We start from the raw sequence: 6,219 nt of genomic DNA on the forward strand, positions 1-6,219 counted from the left end.
AGCCAACCCTGGAGAGAGGAAACTGAAGTCCTGCTCTGCAGACGGAGCAGAGCGTGCAGTCGACGGGCTCGTCTGACTGGCATCATAGCTATAAGCATAGTGCCTATTCCAGCATAACTCCCCCACGGAGACGCTATTCCAAATAGAAGCAACTTGGTTCCCCAAAGTTACTACTCTGCTTTGATGAAAAACAGCATCTTCCATCTCAGGTTTTCCACATACTGCCCATGGATGGTATCCTCCAGGGTCCTCTCCAGCATAGTTCTCGCTCTCAGAGTGATGATGCGGTCTCTTCCAAACACAGCTCCCCTGGGTACCTGGCGACATCTTGGCTGGAAGGGGCCACGGCGATTCGCTTCCTGATGATGTCACGCACAGCACTCGCCACAAAGTTCCTCACCGCGCAAGTGATCGCCGCAGCGTCAGACAGATCACCCCCTTCGAGGGATGTTGCTGCCTCCCTGCCTATGCGAGATGTACACCAGCTCGTTACTGGCCCTCCGGGGAGGTACATCCTCTTCTTTGCCAGGTGTCTTATGGAGCTGTCTGCCTTGTTGAGTGGTACCTTCGCCACAGCAGTTAGCACCAGGCAACCAGGATCTGTTTTTTTTTCCAGGAGTCGTTGTACCAAATGCCTTCCTTTCCTGGGGCTATATTTTGTGTCTTTAGGAGTCTGTTACTATTTCCTGTAGCGTAAAGTGACAAGTTATATAGGTGAAAGAGAATGGTAATCGTTGGGCAGGCATTGAGAGAGTGCTGGTGCCTGGAGCCGGCCCTGTTTTAAACGGCCGGGACCAGGGCAGCTGCTCCCTTTGCCCCTCCCACATCTCACCCCCGTTGGCAGCCGGGTGCCAGGGGAGGCAAAGGGGGCAGGGACGTTAAAGGGGCCGTACCAGCAGGGCTGCCGACAGGGAAGCAAAACAGATACAAGAAAATGTGCAAGCGCTATCCGGGGTGACTAAACCGCATGGGGCTCTTCTACAGTTACAGTGTGGCTCCTGGAGCTCCCCATTCACCCTCCCACCACCACCACCGTTCTCCACCTACCAGACTGCAGGGGAGCTCAGGGCTTCTGCCCTGCGGCAGGGTAGTGGGGCTAGGGGCTTCTGCTGGAGGAGACTGGTGCCTGCCACTTTCCATGCACAGAATGCTTAGGGCAGATTGCCTAGAAAAATGCTGCAAGAGAAGCTGACCTCACGCTCTCTGTGTTCGCTTCTCTATCTTCTGTCTCACCCAGGACCGCTCATTAATTTCGAGGAAAACACCGCGGAGACCCACACTGACAACAAGCTATATACGTGAAAGAGAGAGAATGGTAATCGTTTGGCAGGCATTGAGAGAGTGAGAAAATCTAGCCTATATTCAAGAAAAAATAACTATTCTAGGCTTTAATAGCCTACAAATCATAGATGCACATAGTTTGAAATATTCTGAGAACTTGGTGAGCAAGTGATGTCAATCGATTGATAGATCGATAGAACTTCCTTCGCTTCTGTCAAAAGACTCTATTTATCCTTTCGTCAGGACTCTGTGATATTTACTGTGAAGTTTTCCGAAACTGATGGAGAGAAGCCAAAACAAGATCCGCTCGACCCAAGTCCATAAGACGTTCACCTGCAAACTCAGTCATGTGAAGCATGGATAGCGCATGAAGCGGAAAGCAGCGTGTGCACTAAAGTACACAATTGTACCTATACAGCTCAAAAGAAGAACCCACGAACCCTTAAGAAAATGAAGACGAACACTATACGACTCAGCGTGCTGGACCGTAAACAAAAGACAGCGCCCTTCCGGCTATCACCAGCCAAGGGGGACGCTATACACGACCTCACCGTTCGGCCCCCGACCACCAGCAGCGCAGCAGAGCTGAGCGGCTTCCTGCCTGCTTGCTCCATGTGGCTGCCCGCATCTCCCTATGGCCCCTGGGCAGGGTGGGTTTGTTCCAGGGCCTGCACCCCAGACCACCGCACCCCACTCAAACTCCCTCCCAGAGCCTTAGGCAGGTGAGGGTCAGAGATTGGAGGGGTGGCCTGCCACCCCTGATAGCATGGTCTGTTTGAGGGACCATGTGCTGAGCCTAGCAGCCTTTAAAAAGCCCGCTCCTAAGTGACCAGAAGCGCTAGAGAACAGGAGAATTTTGCAAGGGGGTTCTCCAAGTGAAGGAGGAGCAACTATGTGACCCCTGGGCTGAGTGGCTGCAGTGTGTGTTTGTGGTGTACTTGCTGCTTCACTGAAGTATACCGTGTGGTCTGTTTGTTTGAGGGACTGTATGCTGAGCCTAGTGCTCTCCTCTGCAACTTGAGAGCTTCTTAAGGAGACTTTGATCTCTTTAGCACCCATCACCTTTTAAGCAGGTAGTGGGGCTATGCAGGGAGAATAAAGCTTTAAAAAGCCCACTCCTAAGAAACCAGAGGAGCTAGAGAACACACTAGAGAAATTATTTAAGGCTCCCGATTAAAAGAAACTATACAAAATCAACCTGGTTAGAGAAATTAGTTTCTCTTTTTTTATAACCACAATGCTCTCTGAGGGGAGGTGCACCATTCCTGGAGGTACTGCAATACCAGGTCAATGCGTGGAGTGGATGGAACAAGCTCCTGTTCCAAAAATCCATTTCAAATATAGTCCTCAGAGGACGTATCAGATATTAAACTGATAACACATTTAAAATTATTAAAGCGAATGTGTAAATTTGATTTTAAACAAGGTCAGAGGGAAGGTACTGTACAGCTAGGGTCAGGCTGGCGATTGGTCCTCCCTTACGTGCTGTGGCTCTGGGGAAGCCGGAGCGTCAGTGGGGATCAGAGTTAGATGCAATCGTCTTCCCCTGCCTCACCCTCTGTTGTGCCTGCAGACTCGCGGGGTGGCTCCTCTCGGTCTGGCAGAGAAGCTTGAGGAGGTGAAGGCGCTCCTGGGGCGGGGCTGGACTTGCTGGCTACGACATCTCTTTGCCTGGTAGGACGGCATGTGGCATTGAGATCCTGGCTGTGGAGTGCGTTCCCCTTGGAGCAGCCTTCCTCTGGGCAGCAGGGTGATCAGTAGCTTCGGGGTCCCGGGTCGAGGAGGTGTTTCCTTCGGGAGCATCCCTCTCTGGAGCAGCAGGGCAGCAGTCAGCATCCTGGTCCTGGGTCGTTGTCGGGGGGGGGGGCTCCTCTGGTAGCAGCCTTCTCCAGAGCAGCAGGGCGAAGGGCAGCTTCTGGGTCCTGGGTAGAGGTTCTCCGCGGGTCGTCGTCCTCCTGAAGAACTGGTAAGATGTTGTTGCTCCTAGCTGTGAGGTCCCAAAGAGCCGTCCTCGTGGAGCCAGGCCTCCCTGCAGAGGTATCCCCAGGGGTTTTCTATATATTCAATGTCCTGAGAGACTAATGGGGCCTCTTACACTTGACCTATCTTAGGGCCTCAGAATGTCATCATCTGGCCCTGGCAGGGGTGGGCCAAACTTACTGACCCTCCGAGCTGCATACAACAATCTTCAGACATTCGAGAGCCGGGACGCGCCTCCTGGGGCTCAGGGCTTCAGTCTCATGGAAGATGCCTCCCTGGGCTCGGGTCTTCAGCTGTGTGGGGAGGGGGTGAGACACGCCCCCCCCCCCCCCCGAGACCATCCTCCCTGCTGGGCAGAAGCCAGAGGAGGGATGCATGGGGGTGTCCCCCCCATGCAATATGAGAGGAGGGTGCATGGGGGTGTCCCCCCCTGATTTTTGCCAGAGTTTGCTATTTGCTGGCCCTGCTTGGTCACATGGTGTCACTGGGCCCCTTCCCTGTTGCTCTCAACTTTCCTAGATGCCTTTAGGCTCAGCACATGGTCCCGCAAACAAACAGACCACACTATGTGGGGCGTCAGGTTTGTAGAAATTTTGGTGGTGCCCAGAGCCTGCCCCCCTCCTTCCTAAGGCTCAGGGAGCTTAGTGGGTGTGGGGGGAGAAGGTGGTGTGGGGTGCAGGCCCTGGGCTGGGGCAGGAGATTAGAGTGCAGGAGAGGTGAGAGGTTGGGCTCTGGGAGGGAGTTTGGGTGCAGGCTCTGGGCTGGGGATGCAGGCTCGGGGAAGGAGCTCAGGTGCTGGGTGCAGACTCTGGGCTGGGGCAGGGGGTGAGGGGTGTGGGCTCTGGGCTGGGGTTGGGGTGCAGGTTCCGGGAGGGAGTTTGGGCACAGGCTCTGGGCCCCCTCCCTGCACGGCAGCTTCTGGAGCAGGAAAGCTGAGGCAGGCCGGCTTTAGCAAGAGCGGGGCCCGATTCCTGGGGGCGGGGCTTGCTGCAAGCCTCGCCCCCAGGAATCGAGCCGCGCTCCGTCCGGAGTTGCCGGGCTTGAGTCCGACCCGGAGCCGCGCCGCGGGGGCCGGGCCGGAGCCGCGCCGCGGGGACCGGGCTGGAGCCAAGCCGGGCCAGAGCCACTGGGGCCTGCGTGCTCAGCGGGAACGGGCCGCGCCTCCCCGGAGCCCTTCTCGTGCCCCCACCACCCCAGCTTACCTGGTGCTGCCGGCCCGCCCCTGCTTCTTTTCAGACTTCCCGCAAACAGGGGAGGGGGCGGAGCGTTAGGGAGGAGGGGGAAGTGAGCTGAGGGCGGGGTGGAGAGCTGCAGCGCGGGGCCCTCGCAGCGCGGGGCCCAATTCAGCCGAATCGACTGAATCGGCCTAAAGCCGGCCCTGGGCTGCGCCTTGGGTAGAGGCAGCAGCAAACAGCTGGGAGCTGCAGGGAGAGCTGCTGCCTCTCCCCAAGGAACTGAAGCAGAGGCCCAGCCCTGCAGCTCCCAGCTCTTTGCTGCTGTTTTCCCCCTGCAGAGCTAAAACCTGGGAGCTGAAGGGAGGGGCTGTGGGCCTTGAGCTGCTTAGGGGGCGGGGGGGGCTAAACCTAAAATTGTGCCCACCCTCTCTCAACAGGCACCAGTCTCCTCCAGCAGAAGCCCCTAGCCCCACTACCCTGCCGCAGGGCAGAAGCCTTGAGCTCTCCCCCAGTCTGGTAGGTGGAGAATGGTGGTGGTGGGAGGGTGAACGGGGAGCTCCAGGAGCCACACTGTAACTATAGAAGAGCCCCATGCGGTTTAGTCACCCCGGATAGCGCTTGCACATTTTCTTGTATCTGTTTTGCTGCAAGAGTTAACAGTGACGGATTAGTCACAGGAAGTGGGAGGAGCTGCGGAGGGAGGAGGTGCGGAGGGAGGGGGTGCAGGCTCTGGGAGGAGGTGGGGGGGGGAGTGCAGCGCTTACCAGGCGTTCCTGGGCTGGAGGGGGGGGGGGGGGGCTCCACATGCTGCTACTCCCAGGCACTGGCCCCGCAGCTCACTACTGGCCACAGGGGCACTTGGGGTGGGAGCAGCGCGCGTGGACAGACCCACCCTGCCCAGGGGCCATAGGGAGACGCTGGCAGCCACGTGGAGCAAGCAGGCAGGCAGCCGCTCAGCTCTGCTGCGCAGCTGGTGGTGGGTGTGGGCCCTGGGCCGTTTTAAATCACGTGCGGGGGGGAAGCACACGGGGGTGGAAGATGGGGACGAGGGAGAAACCCAGCCTCAATCAGTGCTGGAGTCGGGCCCTGGGCAGAGGTGAAAGTGAGCCAATATGGGCCGGTACGCAACCGGTAAGAAGCCGGTACCAGCCCGTACGTACACAGCCCACATTAAAACGCTGCCACAGCAGTACTTCAACGTTGCGGTCCCTTCCCCGTCGGCAGCCCTGCCCGTACGGCCCCTTTAACGTCCCTGCCCCCTTTGCCTCCCCCCTGCACCTGGCTGCCAATGGGGATGAGATGTGGGAGGGGCAAAGGGAGCAGCAAAGGGAGCAGCTGCCCTGGTCCCGGCAGTTTAAAACAGGGCCGGCTCCAGGCACCAGCACTCTCTCAATGCCTGCCCAACGATTACCACTCTCTCCCTTTCACCTATATAGCTTGTCGTCCGTGTGCGTGTCCGCGGTGTTTTCCTCAAAATTAATGAGCGGTCCTGGGTGAGACAGAAGATAGACAAGCGAACACAGAGAGCGTGAGGTCAGCTTTTCTTGCAGCATTTTTCTAGGCAATCTGCCCTAAGCATTCTGTGCATGGAAAGTGGCAGGCACCAGTCTCCTCCAGCAGAAGCCCCTAGCCCCACTACCCTGCCGCAGGGCAGAAGCCCTGAGCTCCCCCCCAGTCTGGTAGTGGAGAATGGGGGCAGAGCTCCAGGAGCCACACTAACTGTAAAAGAGCCCCATGCGGTTTAGCCAGCCGGGATAGCACTTGCACACGTTTTCTTGTATCT

The 6,219-nt window shown here is 57.4% G+C and overlaps 1 pseudogene; it reads right to left on the bottom strand.

Moving 5' to 3' along the window:
• Positions 1 to 2,530: 2,530 nt before the first annotated feature.
• On the bottom strand, positions 2,531 to 2,683 carry LOC135890641 (U2 spliceosomal RNA; annotated as a pseudogene).
• Between the last annotated feature and the right edge of the window lie 3,536 nt (positions 2,684 to 6,219).

The sequence above is a fragment of the Emys orbicularis genome, chromosome 16, assembly GCF_028017835.1.
Source record: "Emys orbicularis isolate rEmyOrb1 chromosome 16, rEmyOrb1.hap1, whole genome shotgun sequence".
NCBI lineage: Eukaryota > Metazoa > Chordata > Testudines > Emydidae > Emys > Emys orbicularis.